Source organism: Bombina bombina, chromosome 1 (assembly GCF_027579735.1).
Source record: "Bombina bombina isolate aBomBom1 chromosome 1, aBomBom1.pri, whole genome shotgun sequence".
Classification (NCBI taxonomy): Eukaryota; Metazoa; Chordata; class Amphibia; order Anura; family Bombinatoridae; genus Bombina; species Bombina bombina.
This window is the reverse complement of record NC_069499.1, coordinates 245,775,869-245,794,468: the sequence shown is the minus strand read 5'-3', so window position 1 is coordinate 245,794,468 and position 18,600 is coordinate 245,775,869. Positions and strand designations below refer to the sequence as shown.

At 43.3% G+C, this 18,600-nt stretch overlaps 1 protein-coding gene across 1 annotated transcript in view; it reads left to right on the top strand.

The window, feature by feature from the left end:
• Positions 1-18,600, top strand: part of LOC128645133 (mitotic checkpoint serine/threonine-protein kinase BUB1 beta) — a 170,741-nt gene that overhangs the window by 139,412 nt on the left and 12,729 nt on the right. The gene's annotated exons all lie outside the window — the stretch shown is intronic.

Sequence of the window (18,600 nt, the reverse complement as noted above, 5' to 3'; positions counted from 1 at the left end):
AAATAGGGTTTTCTCCCAAAAGTGATGTTGGATCGAAACATTAATCAGGAAATTGCTGTTCCTTCTTTTTGTCCTAATCCTTCTCATATGGAACGTATTTTGCATAATTTGGATGTTGTGTGTGCTCTAAAGTTTTACCTTCAAGCTACTAAAGATTTTAGGCAATCTTCTGCCCTTTTTGTTGTTTTCCCTGGAAAGCGTCAGAAGGCCAATTACAGCTCATTCCATTAGGGCTGTCTCTTCTTGGGCTTCCAAAAATGAAGCTTCTGTGGAACAGATTGGCAAGGCGGCAACATGGTACTTTTTCAAAATTCTACAAATTTGATACTTTTGCCTTGGCTAAGGCTTCCTTTGGGAGAAAGGTTCTTCAAGTGGTGATGCCTTCTATTTAGGTCCTCCTGCCTTTTCTCCAACATAGGTGTGTCCGGTCCACGGCGTCATCCTTACTTGTGGGATATTCTCTTCCCCAACAGGAAATGGCAAAGAGCCCAGCAAAGCTGGTCACATGATCCCTCCTAGGCTCCGCCTACCCCAGTCATTCTCTTTGCCGTTGTACAGGCAACATCTCCACGGAGATGGCTTAGAGTTTTTTAGTGTTTAACTGTAGTTTTTATTATTCAATCAAGAGTTTGTTATTTTAAAATAGTGCTGGTATGTACTATTTACTCTGAAACAGAAAAGAGATGAAGATTTCTGTTTGTAAGAGGAAAATGATTTTAGCAACCGTTACTAAAATCCATGGCTGTTCCACACAGGACTGTTGAGAGGAATTAACTTCAGTTGGGGGAACAGTGAGCAGACTTTTGCTGCTTGAGGTATGACACATTCTAACAAGACGATGTAATGCTGGAAGCTGTCATTTTCCCTATGGGATCCGGTAAGCCATTTTTATTCAGACAGTAAATAAGGGCTTCACAAGGGCTTATTAAGACTGTAGACATTTTCTGGGCTAAATCGATTCATATATACACATATTTAGCCTTGAGGAATCATTTAATCTGGGTATTTTTGTAAAATAATATCGGCAGGCACTGTTTTTAGACACCTTATTCTCTAGGGGCTTTCCCTAATCATAGGCAGAGCCTCATTTTCGCGCCGGTATTGCGCACTTGTTTTTGAGAAGCATGACATGCAGTCGCATGTGTGAGGAGCTCTGATACATAGAAAAGACTTTCTGAAGGCGTCATTTGGTATCGTATTCCCCTTTGGGCTTGGTTGGGTCTCAGCAAAGCAGATACCAGGGACTGTAAAGGGGTTAAAGATAAAAACGGCTCCGGTTCCGTTATTTTAAGGGTTAAAGCTTCCAAATTTGGTGTGCAATACTTTTAAGGCTTTAAGACACTGTGGTGAAATTTTGGTGAATTTTGAACAATTCCTTCATACTTTTTCGCAATTGCAGTAATAAAGTGTGTTCAGTTTAAAATTTAAAGTGACAGTAACGGTTTTATTTTAAAACGTTTTTTGTACTTTGTTATCAAGTTTATGCCTGTTTAACATGTCTGAACTACCAGATAGACTGTGTTCTGAATGTGGGGAAGCCAAGGTTCCTTCTCATTTAAATAGATGTGATTTATGTGACACTGAAAATGATGCCCAAGATGATTCCTCAAGTGAGGGGAGTAAGCATGGTACTGCATCATTCCCTCCTTCGTCTACACCAGTCTTGCCCACTCAGGAGGCCCCTAGTACATCTAGCGCGCCAATACTCCTTACTATGCAACAATTAACGGCTGTAATGGATAATTCTATCAAAAACATTTTAGCCAAAATGCCCACTTATCAGCGTAAGCGCGACTGCTCTGTTTTAGATACTGAAGAGCATGAGGACGCTGATGATAATGGTTCTGAAATGCCCCTACACCAGTCTGAGGGGGCCAGGGAGGTTTTGTCTGAGGGAGAAATTTCAGATTCAGGGAAAATTTCTCAACAAGCTGAACCCGATGTGATTACATTTAAATTTAAGTTGGAACATCTCCGCGCTCTGCTTAAGGAGGTATTATCCACTCTGGATGATTGTGAGAATTTGATCATCCCAGAGAAACTATGTAAAATGGACAAGTTCCTAGAGGTCCCGGGGCTCCCAGAAGCTTTTCCTATACCCAAGCGGGTGGCGGACATTGTAAATAAAGAATGGGAAAGGCCCGGTATACCTTTCGTCCCTCCCCCCATATTTAAAAAATTGTTTCCTATGGTCGACCCCAGAAAGGACTTATGGCAGACAGTCCCCAAGGTCGAGGGAGCGGTTTCTACTTTAAACAAACGCACCACTATACCCATAGAAGATAGTTGTGCTTTCAAAGATCCTATGGATAAAAAATTAGAAGGTTTGCTTAAAAAGATGTTTGTTCAGCAAGGTTACCTTCTACAACCAATTTCATGCATTGTCCCTGTCACTACAGCCGTGTGTTTCTGGTTCGATGAGCTAGTAAAGGCGATCGATAGTGATTCTCCTCCTTATGAGGAGATTATGGACAGAATCCGTGCTCTCAAATTGGCTAATTCTTTCACCCTAGACGCCACTTTGCAATTGGCTAGGTTAGCGGCGAAAAATTCTGGGTTTGCTATTGTGGCGCGCAGAGCGCTTTGGTTGAAATCTTGGTCAGCGGATGCGTCTTCCAAGAACAAACTACTTAACATTCCTTTCAAGGGGAAAACGCTGTTTGGCCCTGACTTAAAAGAGATTATCTCTGATATCACTGGGGGTAAGGGCCACGCCCTTCCTCAGGATAGGTCTTTCAAGGCCAAAAATAAACCTAATTTTCGTCCCTTTCGTAGAAACGGACCAGCCCCAAGTGCTACGTCCTCTAAGCAAGAGGGTAATACTTCTCAAGCCAAGCCAGCCTGGAGACCAATGCAAGGCTGGAACAAGGGAAAGCAGGCCAAGAAACCTTCCACTGCTACCAAGACAGCATGAAATGTTGGCCCCCGATCCGGGACCGGATCTGGTGGGGGGCAGACTCTCTCTCTTCGCTCAGGCTTGGGCAAGAGATGTTCTGGATCCTTGGGCACTAGAAATAGTCTCCCAAGGTTATCTTCTGGAATTCAAGGGGCTTCCCCCAAGGGGGAGGTTCCACAGGTCTCAATTGTCTTCAGACCACATAAAGAGACAGGCATTCTTACATTGTGTAGAAGACCTGTTAAAAATGGGAGTGATTCATCCTGTTCCATTAGGAGAACAAGGGATGGGGTTCTACTCCAATCTGTTCGTAGTTCCCAAAAAAGAGGGAACGTTCAGACCAATCTTAGATCTCAAGATCCTAAACAAGTTTCTCAAGGTTCCATCGTTCAAAATGGAAACCATTCGAACAATTCTTCCTTCCATCCAGGAAGGTCAATTCATGACCACGGTGGATTTAAAGGATGCGTATCTACATATTCCTATCCACAAGGAACATCATCGGTTCCTAAGGTTCGCATTCCTGGACAAGCATTACCAGTTCGTGGCGCTTCCTTTCGGATTAGCCACTGCTCCAAGGATTTTCACAAAGGTACTAGGGTCCCTTCTAGCGGTACTAAGACCAAGGGGCATTGCAGTAGTTCCTTACTTGGACGACATTCTGATTCAAGCGTCGTCCCTTCCTCAAGCAAAGGCTCACACGGACATAGTCCTGGCCTTTCTCAGATCTCACGGATGGAAAGTGAACGTGGAAAAGAGTTCTCTATCTCCGTCGACAAGGGTTCCCTTCTTGGGAACAATAATAGACTCCTTAGAAATGAGGATTTTTCTGACAGAGGCCAGAAAAACAAAACTTCTAAACTCTTGTCAAACACTTCATTCCGTTCCTCTTCCTTCCATAGCGCAGTGCATGGAAGTAATAGGTTTGATGGTAGCGGCAATGGACATAGTTCCTTTTGCGCGCATTCATCTAAGACCATTACAACTGTGCATGCTCAGTCAGTGGAATGGGGACTATACAGACTTGTCTCCGAAGATACAAGTAAATCAGAGGACCAGAGACTCACTCCGTTGGTGGCTGTCCCTGGACAACCTGTCACAAGGGATGACCTTCCGCAGACCGGAGTGGGTCATTGTCACGACCGACGCCAGTCTGATGGGCTGGGGCGCGGTCTGGGGACCCCTGAAAGCTCAGGGTCTTTGGTCTCGGGAAGAATCTCTTCTACCGATAAATATTCTGGAACTGAGAGCGATATTCGATGCTCTCAAGGCTTGGCCTCAGCTAGCAAAGGCCAAGTTCATACGGTTTCAATCAGACAACATGACGACTGTTGCGTACATCAACCATCAGGGGGGAACAAGGAGTTCCCTGGCGATGGAAGAAGTGACCAAAATCATTCAATGGGCGGAGACTCACTCCTGCCACCTGTCTGCAATCCACATCCCAGGAGTGGAAAATTGGGAAGCGGATTTTCTGAGTCGTCAGACATTACATCCGGGGGAGTGGGAACTCCATCCGGAAATCTTTGCCCAAATTACCCAACTGTGGGGCATTCCAGACATGGATCTGATGGCCTCTCGTCAGAACTTCAAGGTTCCTTGCTACGGGTCCAGATCCAGGGATCCCAAGGCGACTCTAGTAGATGCACTAGTAGCACCTTGGACCTTCAAACTAGCTTATGTATTCCCGCCGTTTCCTCTCATCCCCAGGCTGGTAGCCAGGATCAATCAGGAGAGGGCGTCGGTGATCTTGATAGCTCCTGCGTGGCCACGCAGGACTTGGTATGCAGATCTGGTGAATATGTCATCGGCTTCACCATGGAAGCTACCTTTGAGACGAGACCTTCTTGTTCAAGGTCCGTTCGAACATCCGAATCTGGTCTCACTCCAGCTGACTGCTTGGAGATTGAACGCTTGATCTTATCAAAACGAGGGTTCTCAGATTCTGTTATTGATACTCTTGTTCAGGCCAGAAAGCCTGTAACTAGAAAAATTTACCACAAAATATGGAAAAAATATATCTGTTGGTGTGAATCTAAAGGATTCCCTTGGGACAAGGTAAAGATTCCTAAGATTCTATCCTTTCTTCAAGAAGGATTGGAGAAAGGATTATCTGCAAGTTCCTTGAAGGGACAGATTTCTGCCTTGTCTGTGTTACTTCACAAAAAGCTGGCAGCTGTGCCAGATGTTCAAGCCTTTGTTCAGGCTCTGGTTAGAATCAAGCCTGTTTACAAACCTTTGACTCCTCCTTGGAGTCTCAACTTAGTTCTTTCAGTTCTTCAGGGGGTTCCGTTTGAACCCTTACATTCCGTTGATATTAAGTTATTATCTTGGAAAGTTTTGTTTTTGGTTGCAATTTCTTCTGCTAGAAGAGTTTCAGAATTATCTGCTCTGCAGTGTTCTCCTCCTTATCTGGTGTTCCATGCAGATAAGGTGGTTTTACGTACTAAACCTGGTTTTCTTCCAAAAGTTGTTTCTAACAAAAACATTAACCAGGAGATAGTCGTGCCTTCTTTGTGTCCGAAACCAGTTTCAAAGAAGGAACGTTTGTTGCACAATTTGGATGTTGTTCGCGCTCTAAAATTCTATTTAGATGCTACAAAGGATTTTAGACAAACATCTTCCTTGTTTGTTGTTTATTCTGGTAAAAGGAGAGGTCAAAAAGCAACTTCTACCTCTCTCTCTTTTTGGATTAAAAGCATCATCAGATTGGCTTATGTGACTGCCGGACGGCAGCCTCCTGAAAGAATCACAGCTCATTCCACTAGGGCTGTGGCTTCCACATGGGCCTTCAAGAACGAGGCTTCTGTTGATCAGATATGTAGGGCAGCGACTTGGTCTTCACTGCACACTTTTACCAAATTTTACAAGTTTGATACTTTTGCTTCTTCTGAGGCTATTTTTGGGAGAAAGGTTTTGCAAGCCGTGGTGCCTTCCATTTAGGTGACCTGATTTGCTCCCTCCCTTCATCCGTGTCCTAAAGCTTTGGTATTGGTTCCCACAAGTAAGGATGACGCCGCCAACGGTGTGTCCGGTCCACGGCCCGCCCTGGTTTTTTAATCAGGTCTGATAATTTATTTTCTTTAACTACAGTCACCACGGTATCATATGGTTTCTCCTATGCAAATATTCCTCCTTAACGTCGGTCGAATGACTGGGGTAGGCGGAGCCTAGGAGGGATCATGTGACCAGCTTTGCTGGGCTCTTTGCCATTTCCTGTTGGGGAAGAGAATATCCCACAAGTAAGGATGACGCCGTGGACCGGACACACCGTTGGAGAAAGCAATTTATCAGGTAAACATAAATTCTGTTTTTTCTCCCTCCGTGTTCATTCCGTGTCCTCTAGCTTGGGTATTGGTTTCCACTAGTAATTGGAATGACGTTGTGGACTCTCCATGTCTTAGAAATTTATCAGGTAAGCATACATTTTGGTTTTCTTTCTTTTCTTTCCGGACATAGAGTCCACGACCCCGCCCTCTTTTTTATTTTAATTTGGCAGTTTTTTGAGTAAACCTCAGGCACCTTTTTCACCCTTGTGTTTCTTCTTTTTCCATTTTCCTTCAGCCGAATAACTGGGGATTATGGGTAAGGGAAGTTGCACTTAACAGCTTTGCTGGGGTGTTCTTTGCCTCCTCCTGCTTGCCAGGAGTTAAATATCCCACTAGTAATTGGAATGAGGTTGTGGACTCTCCATGTCTGGAAAGAAAGAGATTTATCAGGTAAGCATACATTTTGTTATTTTACTTGTACCTCAAATTAGCTTTCCATAAATGCTGAAATGAAAGCAGAATATAGTAGTAGACTCAGACTTTTGAACACTACAGTTTACCTAACGTACATTGTAAATAATATAGGTTTCCATCTAATAAGAGGGAGAGTCCACGGCTTCATTACTTGTGGGAAATACAGAACTTGACCACCAAAAGGAGGCAAAGACACCCCATCCAAAGGCTTAAATACCTACCCCTCACCCCCCAGTAATTCTTTGCCTTTCGTCACAGGAGAAGTGTTGGAAGATTTCAGAGTAGTCTCTTATGGAGGGTAGTACTCTTCGGAATGGGACTGGAGTTTTAAGTAGTTTTGTTAGCCTCTCAGTGAGAGCATTGACAAATGTTAGGGTCTGGAGATGCAGGGAGTCTTTCTGCGAAACCAATCAAACCATCGTATTAATAGCTCCTGTATTCACTTCCTGCTTTCTTCACTCAAGTCCATGTCAGGAGCGATGCTACACACTGTCAAACTTGAGAGACCGTGTTCCTGTCCCACAACCTTTGATTCTGGAAAGATTGTTTCATTTTTTTTATCTATAATGATAACGCAAGAAGACAGTCACAGTGTGGCTCCTTTTATCTGTATAGAATCAAGAGTTAATATCTCCGGAAGGTGAATCTTGAACAGGGGGGATGTATACATGAATGCTTTGTGTTTTTTTTTTTTTGCTGTGAGATGTGGCTCTGGCAATGTGGAACATTCAGGCTTTTCCTTCCTTTGATTACAGCGCAGCCTGTTTTTAGTTGGCGCGCTTTTTCTTGGATGCAGGGGCGGTCCTGCACGGTATTCCATGTGCCCGGGTGTGGCTTCTCTCTTCCTTTTCCTGACCGTCGGTTGCGGGAGACAACAGCGAGTTTCTCTGTGGGCCTGGGTCATAGGAGGTGGTGAGTGCCCCGGCCATTGGGAGTATAAAGGTGCCATTTAATCTTTTCTATAGTCCTTATTAAAGGTGCAAGCTATGGAGGACTCTGATATGTTACCTAAATCTAATGCCTGTGTTTATTGTGAGGCGGCTTTGGTATACCCGCCTGCTCAACTATGTTCCACATGCCTCAATAAAATAGTGATATCTAAAAGAAATAAGATGTTTAGTACCATTGAGCCGTCGATCTGTGAGGGGTCTCTGTCTCGTAAGGTGAGTTCCCTACATTCATCTCCGAATACACAGATGCAGCTCTTCAGTGCACTTCTAATTCTCCTGCGGGAGGGGCCATGTTGCCGTCTGATTTTGCTGAGCAGTTGCAAACGGCGGTATCTGCGGTCTAGTGCTTTACCTCGCCCAGCTAAGCGCAAGCGAAAGGTTTAACATTGCTATCCTTCCCAGGGGTCATCTACTCCATTGAATGTATCCGAGCCTAGATTATCGGCTGATGCAGAGGATTCTGATACTTTGGAACACTCTCTATCTGGGTCAGAATCTGCGGCCTCTAAACCTCCGGCTACGGAGGAACCAGAATTTAGGTTTAGGATGGAGAACTTATGCTTTTTATAAAGAGGTGTTGGCTACTCTAGAGGTTTTGGAACCGAAGTTACCAGAGAAACCTTCTATTCCTAAACTTGATAAGGTTTATGAGGACAGGGTAGTGCCCCAGACTTTTCCGGTTCCCGTAAAGATGGCCAATATTATGGGAGAGACTTGGATCGTCTTTCTCCCCTTCTTTGTTTATAAAATTGTTCCAGACTCTCAGCTAGAATTGTGGGGATCTGTCCCTAGGGTGGATGGCGCTATATCCACGCTTGCTAAGTGCACCACTATCCCACTATCTAGGATAGTTCGTCGTTTAAGGAACCCATGGATAAGAAATTAGAGACCCTGTTAAGAAAGATGTTTCAGCACACGGGGTTCATATTTCAGCCTGCAGCTGTAGTAACGGGATCCGCTACCTATTGGTGTGACTCTCTGTCAGAGATGATCGAGGTGGAGACTCCCCTCGATGAGATTCATGAAAGAATTAGGGCCCTGAGGGTAGCTAATTCATTTATTTGTGATGGTAATATGCAGATTATTCGCTTGAATGCCAAGACATCAGTCTTTTCTGTTCAGGCCCAGAGGGCTCTGTAGTTGAATTTGTGGTCTGCTGACATGAAGTCCAAATCTAGATTGCTTTCCCTCCCATTTAAGGGAAAGATTATTTTCGGTCCAGGCCTGCCGTGAAGCCTGAGCAGTCCAAGGGCTATTGGAAGCCTTCTTAGTCTTGGATTAAGGCCAAGCAGAACAAGAAGCCCGCAGAAACAAAATATGAATGAAGGGGCGGCCCCCGATCCGTGTCTTGATCTCGTAGGGGGCAGACTTTCTCTTTTCGCAGAAGCTTAGATAAGAGTTGTACAGGATCCTTGGGTTCTGGAGGTTGTTGCCCAGGGTTACAGGATAGGTTTCAAATCTCATCCTCCCAGGGGCAGATTCCTCTTGTCAAATCTGTCGTCAAGACCAGAGAAATGAGATGCCTTTCTAGAGTGCATGAGGGATCTCTCCTCTCTAGGAGTAATGCCTCTAGCAGAAAGGGGTCTAGGGTACTATTCAAACCTTTTCGTGGTACCAAAGAAAGAGGGCACGTTTCGCCCGATTCTAGACCTAAAGTGCTTAAACAAGTTTCTGTCGGTTCCATCGTTCAAAATGGAGACGATAAGGTCTATACTGCCCCTGGTTCAGGAGGGCCAGTTTGACCACGATAGACTTGAAGGACGCTTACCTTTTATGTGCCAATTCACAAGGATCACTTCAGGTTCGGCTTTCTGGATCAGCACTACCAGTTTGTGGCTTCCCTTCAGGCTGGCTACTGCTCCAAGAATCTTCATGAAGGTTCTGGGAGCTCTACTCGCAGTGGCGAGATCCAGAGGGATAGCTGTGGCTCCTTATCTGGACGACATTCTGGTTCAGGCTTCGTCCTACCGGCTGGCAGAATACCATTTGAGAGCTCTTCTCCTTCTGCAATCTCATGGATGGAAGATAAACTCAGGAAAGAGTTCTCTGGTTTCCAGTACCAGAGTGGAGTTCCTGGGCACCATTATAGACTCCATAGCCATGAAAATATTCCTAACAGACGTTGCAAGATTGTCTCCAGCAGTCTTGCCCTTCAACCCTCCTCAAGGCCATCAGTGACCCGGCTCATGGTATCCACTATAGATGTCATTCCATTCGCCAGATTTAATCTCCGGCCTCTTCAGCTGTGCATGCTGAGGCAGTGGAACGGCGATCATTTGGAGCTATCCCAAATGATTTCTCTGGACAACGGGTCGAGGGAGTCTCTCTCTTGGTGGCTCCGTCCTGTTCAGCTGTCCCAGGGGACATCCTTCCTCAGACCATCTTGGGAGATTGTGACTACGGACGCGACTCTCAGGTTGGGGAGCGTTTTGGGGTGCCAGGAAGACACAGGGCAGGTGGAATCGGAAGGAGTCTTCTCCCGATCAACATCCTGGAACTTCGGATGATCTTTTACGCTCTGGGGGCTTGGCCCCTCCTGGGTGCGTCCAAGTTTATCAGATTCCAGTCGGACAACATTACCTCTGTGGCTTACATCAAACATCAGGGGGGAACGTGAAGCTCCCTAGCCATGAGGGAAGTATCTCGGATTCTGGAGTGGGCAGAGGCCCACGAATGCTCGCATCAGCGATCCACATCCCGGGTGTGGACAACTGGGAAGTGGACTTTCTCAGCAGACAGTCGTTTCATCCGGAGCAATGGTCTCTTCACTCCGAAGTGTTTGCGGAGATTTGCAGCAGTTGGGGGATAGAGCTCATGGCGTCCAGACTCAACTTCAAGCTACCCAGATATGGGTCGCGGTCCAGGGATCCTCAGGCAGAAATGATAGATGCCTTAGCAGTACCTTGGGGATTCAACCTAGTTTACATATTTCCACCGTTACCACTTCTCCCTGGTGTAGTGGCACGCATTAAACAGGAGCAAGCGTCAACTATTCTGATTGCTCAGTCGTGGCCGCGGACGTGGTTTGCAGATCTAGTGGGGATGTCATTGTCACCTCCATGGACGTTGCCCTGTTGCAAGGATCTGGTACAGGTACAGGGCCCCTTTGTGCATCAGAATCTAGATTCTCTGAGGCTGACTGCGTGGAGATTGAATGCTTAGTCTTAGCCAGAAGAGGATTTTCTGAGAGAGGGTGATTGATACTCTCATTCAAGCCAGAAAGCCGGTCACCCTTCGCAACTATCATAAGGTGTGGTGGGCCTACTTACTCTGGTGTGAGACTCGTGGATATTCCTGGCATAAGGTCAGGGTAGCCAGAATTCTTTCCTTCCTCCAGGACAGTTGGGAGAAGGGTCTTGCCGCCAGTTCCTTAAGGGGACAGATTTCGGCTCTATCTGTGTTGTTACACAAGAATCTCACTGAGCTCCCTGATATTCAGTCTTTTGTTCAGGCTCTGTCCAGGATCAGGTCTGTGTTTAGACATTCTGTTCCTCCTTGGAGTTTGAATCTGGTTCTGAAGGTTTTACAGGGGCCTCCGTTCGAGCCTATGCATTCTCTTGACATTAAGACTTTTGTTTTGGAAGGTTCTTTTTCTACTGGCCATTGCTTCGGCACGCAGAGAGTCTGAAATGTAAGCCTCCTTATCTGGTTTTCCATGCTGATAAGGCTGTTCTCACTGGTCTGGGTTTTCTCCCTAAGGTTGTATCTGATCGCAACATTAATCAGGAAATTGTGAATACCTCCTTGTGTCCTAAACAACCTTCTTCGAAGGAACGGTTACTTGATAACTTGGATGTGGTTCGAGCCTTTAAATTCTATCTTCAGGCTACAAAGGTTTTTAGACAAACTTTAGCTTTGTTGTCTATTCGGGGAAGCACAAAGAGCAGAAGGCTTCTTCCCTATCCTTTTGGCTGAGGAGCATGATTCGCTTGGCTTATGAGACAGCATGACATAAGCCTCCTCAGAGGATTACGGCTCACTCAACTAGAGCTGTGGCTTCTTCTTGGGCCTTTAAGAATGAGGCCTCTAGGGAGCAGATTTGTAAGCAGCTACCTGGTCCTCCTTACATTTTTCAAAGTTTTACAAATTTGACGTTTTTTCTTCGACTGAAGCAGCTTTTGGGAGAAAGGTTTTGCAGGCTGTGGTGCCCTCTGAATAGGGTCCGCCTCCTTTTTACCCTCCCATTTTTCATTCGGTGTCCTCTAGAGCTTGGGTATTTGTTTCCCACAAGTAATGAATAAAACGGTGGACTCTCCTCGTATTAGATGGAAAACATTTACCTTATAATTTAATTTCCATCGTTACGAGGAGAGTCCACGACTCCTGCTTGGTTCTCCGTTGGGCGGACCTAAATTTCTTTTGTTTTTTCTTCTGTTACCATTTATACCGTGATATTTCTCCTACTGTTCCTTGTTCCCTCAGCAGAATGACTGGGGGATGAGGAGAGTGTGGGAGGTATTTTAAGCCTTTGACTGGGGTGTATTTGCCGCCTCCTGGTTGCCAGGTTCTGTATTTCCCACAAGTAATGAATGAAGCCGTGAACTCTCCTCGTAACAATGGAAATGAAATTATCATTTAATTTAAGTCCTATGGCAAGGGATCTGTTTGGCTTTTCCTGCTTTAAGCTGAATTACTTTGACGATGACTTGATCTGCTGCTTTACTTAAGTCTCTCAATACCCACAGGGCCTCCAAGAATCGGAAAGGTCTTTTGGTACAGCGCCCTCTCCTCTCTAGTTTTTCTATAAGAAAAAACAGTGTAACAGAAGATGAGACTTCTCAAATGGTAATAAAAAACGGATGCATGAGACTGCAATATGAATGTTGATGTATACTTAAAAACCTTTGCAATATACTTTTTATTGTGTCCCCATTTCCTATAATTTCACTGTGAACATTGTTGGTTTTCTAAATTCCACTGAGTTTCTAGAATTTAATTGGTGCTGCCATGTTTTAACTTAAGTTGCCCCTTATGTGTTTTCTTTGACTAAAGACAATTGAAACTTAGAGCATTTTAAAACATTTGGGAGGCTGCAGTGGCAAAACATTTTGTAACTAATTTAGGAAGATATAACACAAGCAATGAAAAAAGAGACTGTCCAAACAAGACTGTGTGTAACATAGGATAATCTAGAAGGGATTCCACACTAACAAAGATAAATAGAAAACTAGTTTAAACATGGTGGCACCCATTACTTTAAAGAAACTAAACCATTACTTATATTTCTTTCCTATGGCATGGAGAGTCCACGAAACATTCTAATTACTAGTGGGATATTCACTCCTGGCCAGCAGGAGGAGGCAAAGAGCACCCCAACAGAGCTATTAAGTATCCCTACCCTTACCCATAACCCCCAGTCATTCTTTGTCTTGATCACGGGAGGATGGCGAAGATGGATTGGGGCTATACTGTGTCACTGTCAATCTCTTTAGTAAGAGTAATGGTGGCTATTAGCAGTTAGAAGACGGCAAGGTAGTCTTTGCTTAAACAACTAACATTATTACTACCCCTATTATAGAAAGCCAAAGTTGGTTTCTCTGTTCTTTCCTTCTTTTCTTTAGGTCCCTGGTAGATATGGTGAAGCTTCCACACCTCAGAAAACAGCTCCTCTCTGACAGAGCAGGATCCACAGGTAGGTGCTTTCCCTTCTAGGTTTGAAGGTACCGGCACTATAGGGGTTAAATCCTTGTGGAAATTATTTAAATCTGTGTTAGGGGCACTGCTTTTATGTGCAAAGAGGCATCATTTTTTATTGGGGGCTCAGAGATGGGAGAGTGTATGAAGTGTTTGACAGGTGTTTGTTTTACTTCTTACTTGTTGCAATCACTTTTGAGCTCCGCTTATTGGCCCAATCACTTGCTGTGCTGCTGTTGGTATTCGTGCTGGTTTTTTTTTGCGCAATTTTTTGGAGATAAAAAAAGTTTTCTTTCATGTAATTAGCAAGAGTCCATGAGCTGACGACGTATGGGATATACATTCCTACCAGGAGGGGGAAAGTTTCCCAAACCCTCACCACACCCACAATTCAGTTTTACAAACTTTGCCTCCCATGGAGGTGGTGAAGTAAGTTTGTGCTAGATTCTACGTTGATATGCGCTTCGCAGCAGGCTGGAGCCCGGTTTTCCTCTCAGAGTGCAGTGAATGTCAGAGGGATATGAAGAGAGTATTGCCTATTTGAATACAATGGTCTTCCTCTAGGGGATCTATTTCATAGGTTCTCTGTTATCGGTCGTAGAGATTTGTTCTCCTACCTCCCTTTTCAGATCGACGATATACTCTTATATACCATTACCTCTACTGATTCTCGTTTCAGTACTGGTTTGGCTATCTACTATATGTAGATGAGTGTCTTAGGGTAAGTAAGTCTAATTTTATTATGACACTCTAAGCTATGGATGGGCACTTTATATGTAAAGTTCTAAATATATGTCTTTAAACTTATATTTGCCATGATTCAGGATAATCAGTATTCCTTCTTTCAGACAGTCAGTTTCATTATTGGGATAATGCATCTGAATAATTTTTTTCTTGCCTTTAAATTTTTTTTTTCAATTGACTTTTTTCCCTGTGGGCTGTTAGGCTCGCGGGGGCTGAAATTTATTGCGTCATTTTTGGCGCGGACTTTTTTGGCGCAAAAATTTGTCATTTCCGGCACCCTAATTGACGCCGGAAGTTTGTTCGTGGTTGCGTCATTTTTTGACGTATACGTGTTCAGACTTTTTTTGCGCCAAAAATGTGGGCGTCGCTTTTTCCGGCGTCACAGGATGTGGCGTCATACTTGGCGCCAAAAAATATGGGCGTTGTACTTGGCGCCAATAATGTGGGCGTCATTTTTTGCGCCAAAAAATGTGGGCGTTATTCTTGTCTCCACCTTTTTTTTCACATTATTTCAGTCTCATTTTTCATTGCTTCTGGTTGCTAGAGGCTTGTTCATTTTGGCATATTTTCCCATTCCTGAAACTGTCATTTAAGGAATTTGATAATTTTGCTTTATATGTTGTTTTTTCTATTACATATTGCAAGATGTCTCTACCTGACCCTGGATCAGAATCTACTTCTGGAAAGACGCTGCCTGATGCTGGTTCTACCAAAGTTAAGTGCATCTGTTGTAAACTTTTGGTAACTGTTCCTCCGGCTGTAGTTTGTGATAACTGTCATGATAAACTTTCTAATGTAGATTGTGTTTCCATTAGTAATAATCCATTACCTGTTGTTCCTTCAACATCTAATGTTCAGGATGTCCCTGTTAATGTAAAAGAATTTATTTCTAATTCTATTAGGAAGGCTCTGTCTGTTGTTCCTCCTTCCAGTAAACGTAAAAGGTCTTTTAAAACTTCTCATATTTCAGATGAATTTTTAAGTGACCGCCATCATTCTGACTTATCTGTTTCTGATGAGGATCTATCTGGTTCAGAAGATTCTGCCTCAGATATTGACACTGATAAATCTTCATATTTATTTAAGATGGAGTTTATTCGTTCTTTACTTAAAGAAGTGTTAATTGCATTAGATATGGAGGAGTCTAGTCCTCTTGATACTAAATCTACTAAGCGTTTAAATTCTGTTTTCAAACCTCATGTAATTATTCCAGAAGTTTTTCCAGTTCCTGATGCTATTTCAGAAGTAATTTCTAGGGAATGGAATAATCTGTGTACTTCATTTACTCCTTCTCAAAGGTTTAAGAAATTGTACCATTTGCCATCTGATAGATTAGAGTTTTGGGACAAAATCCCTAAAGTTGATGGGGCTATCTCTACTCTTGCTAAACGTACTACTATTCCAACGGCGGATAGTACTTCCTTTAAGGATCCTTTAGATAGGAAGCTTGAATCCTTTCTAAGGAGAGCTTTTTTATGTTCAGGTAATCTTCTTAGATCTGCTATTTCTTTGGCTGATGTTGCTGCAGCTTCCACTTTCTTGTTGGAGGCTTTAGCGCAACAAGAGTCAGACCATAATGCTTATAGCATTGTTAAACTTCTTCAACATGCTAATAACTTTGTTTGTGATGCCATTTTTGATATCATTAGAATTGATGTCAGGTATATGTCTTTAGCTATTTTAGTTAGAAGAGCTTTATGGCTTAAATCTTGGAATGCAGATATGACTTCTAAGTCAACTTTGATTTCTCTTTCTTTCCAAGGTAATAAATTGTTTGGTTCACAGTTGGATTCTATTATTTCAACTGTTACTGGGGGGAAAGGAACCTTTTTGCCTCAGGGCAAAAAATCTAAAGGTAAATACAGGGCTGCTAATCGTTTTCGTTCCTTTCGTCAGAATAAGGAACAGAAGCCTGACCCTTCCCCTAAAGGAACGGTTTCCGTTTGGAAACCTTCTCCAGTCTGGAATAAATCCAAGCCTTTTAGAAAGTCAAAACCAGCTCCCAAATCCGCATGAAGGTGCGGCCCTCATTCCAGCACAGCTGGTAGGGGGCAGGTTACGATTTTTCAAAGATATTTGGATCAATTCGATTCACAGTCTTTGGATTCAGAACATTGTTTCTCAAGGGTACAGAATAGGTTTTAAGGTAAGGCCACCTGTGAGAAGATTTTTTCTCTCTCACATTCCATTAAACCCAGTGAAGGCTCAGGCGTTTCTGAAATGTGTTTCAGATCTAGAGTTGGCTGGGGTAATTATGCCAGTTCCAGTTCTGGAACGGGGTCTGGGGTTTTACTCAAATCTATTCATTATACCAAAGAAGGAGAATTCCTTCAGACCAGTTCTGGATCTAAAAATATTGAATCGTTATGTAAGGATACCAACATTCAAAATGGTGACTATAAGGACTATTCTGCCTTTTGTTCAGCAAGGGCATTATATGTCCACAATAGATTTACAAGGATGCATATCTTCATATTCCAATTTATCCAGATCACTATCAGTTTCTGAGATTCTCTTTTCTAGACAAGCATTACCAGTTTGTTGCCCTTCCGTTTGGCCTAGCAACAGCTCCAAGGATCTTTTCAAAGGTTCTCGGTGCCCTTCTCTCTGTAATCAGAGAACAGGGTTTTGCGGTATTTCCTTATTTGTACGATATCTTGGTACTTGCTCAGTCTTTACATTCTGCAGAATTTCATACGAATCAACTTGTGTCGTTTCTTCAAAGACATGGTTGGAGGATCAATTTACCAAAGAGTTCTTTGATTCCTCAGACAAAGGTAACCTTTTTGGGCTTTCAAATAGATTCAGTGTCCATGACTTTGTCTCTAACAGAAAAGAGACGTCTGAAGTTGGTTTCAGCTTGTCGAAACCTTCAGTCTCAATCATTCCCTTCGGTAGCTTTTTGCATGGAAATTCTAGGTCTCATGACTGCTGCATCGGACGCGATCCCCTTTGCTCGTTTTCACATGAGACCTCTTCAGCTTTGTATGCTGAACCAGTGGTGCAGGGATTATACAAAGATATCACAAATAATATCCTTAAATCCCAATGTTCGATCTTCTCTGACTTGGTGGTTGAATCACCATCGTCTAATTCAAGGGGCCTCTTTCGTTCGTCCAACCTGGACTGTAATCTCAACAGATGCGAGTCTTTCAGTTTGGGGAGCTGTATGGGGATCTCTGACAACGCAGGGGGTTTGGGAATCTCAGGAGGCGAGATTGCCAATCAACATTTTGGAACTCTGTGCGATTTTCAGAGCTCTTCAGTTCTGGCCTCTTCTGAAGAGAGAATCGTTTATTTGTTTTCAGACAATGTCACAACCGTGGCGTATGTCAATCATCAAGGTGGGACTCACAGTCCTCAAGCTATGACAGAAGTATCTCGGATACTTGTATGGGCGGAATCCAGCTCCTGTCTAATTTCTGCTGTTCACATCCCAGGTGTAGACAATTGGGAAGCGGATTATCTCAGTCGCCAGACGTTACATCCGGGCGAATGGTCTCTTCACCCAGAGGTATTTCTTCAGATTGTTCAAATTTGGGGACTACCAGAAATAGATCTGATGACCTCTCATCTAAACAAGAAACTTCCCAGGTATCTGTCCAGATCCCGGGATCCTCAGGCGGAAGCAGTGGACGCGTTGTCGCTTCCTTGGAATTATCATCCTGACTATATCTTTCTGCCTCTAGTTCTTCTTCCAAAAGTGATTTCCAAAATTCTAATGGAACGTTCGTTTGTACTGCTGGTGGCTCCAGCATGGCCTCACAGGTTTTGGTATGCGGATCTCATTCGGATGGCCAGTTGCCAACCTTGGATACTTCCGTTAAGACCAGACCTATCTCAAGGCCCATTTTTCTATCAGGATCTCAAATCATTAAATTTGAAGGTATGGAAATTGAACGCTTGATTTTTAGTCATAGAGGTTTTTCTGACTCAGTAATTAATACTATGTTACAGGCTCGTAAATCTGTGTCTAGGAAGATTTATTATCGAGTATGGAAGACTTACATTTCTTGGTGTTCTCATAAATTCTCCTGGCATTCTTTTAGAATTCCTAGAATTTTACAGTTTCTTCAGGATGGTTTGGATAAAGGTTTGTCTGCAAGTTTTTTGAAAGGACAAATCTCTGCTCTTTCTGTTCTTTTTCACAGAAAGATTGCTAATCTTCCTGATATTCATTGTTTTGTACAGGCTTTGGTTCGTATCAAACCTGTCATTAAGTTAATCTCTCCTCCTTGGAGTCTTAATTTGGTTCTGAAGGCTTTACAGGCTCCTCCGTTTGAACCTATGCATTCTCTGGATATTAAATTACTTTCTTGGAAAGTTTTGTTCCTTTTGGCCATCTCTTCTGCTAGAAGAGTTTCAGAGTTATCTGCTCTTTCTTGTGAATCTCCTTTTCTGATTTTTTCATCAGGATAAGGCGGTGTTGCGGACTTCATTTAAATTTTTACCTAAGGTTGTGAATTCTAACAACATTAGTAGAGAAATTGTTGTCCCTTCATTGTGTCCTAATCCTAAGAATTCTCTGGAGAGATCTTTACATTCTTTGGATGTAGTAAGAGCTTTGAAATATTATGTTGAAGCTACTAAAGATTTCAGAAAGACTTCTAGTCTATTTGTTATCTTTTCTGGT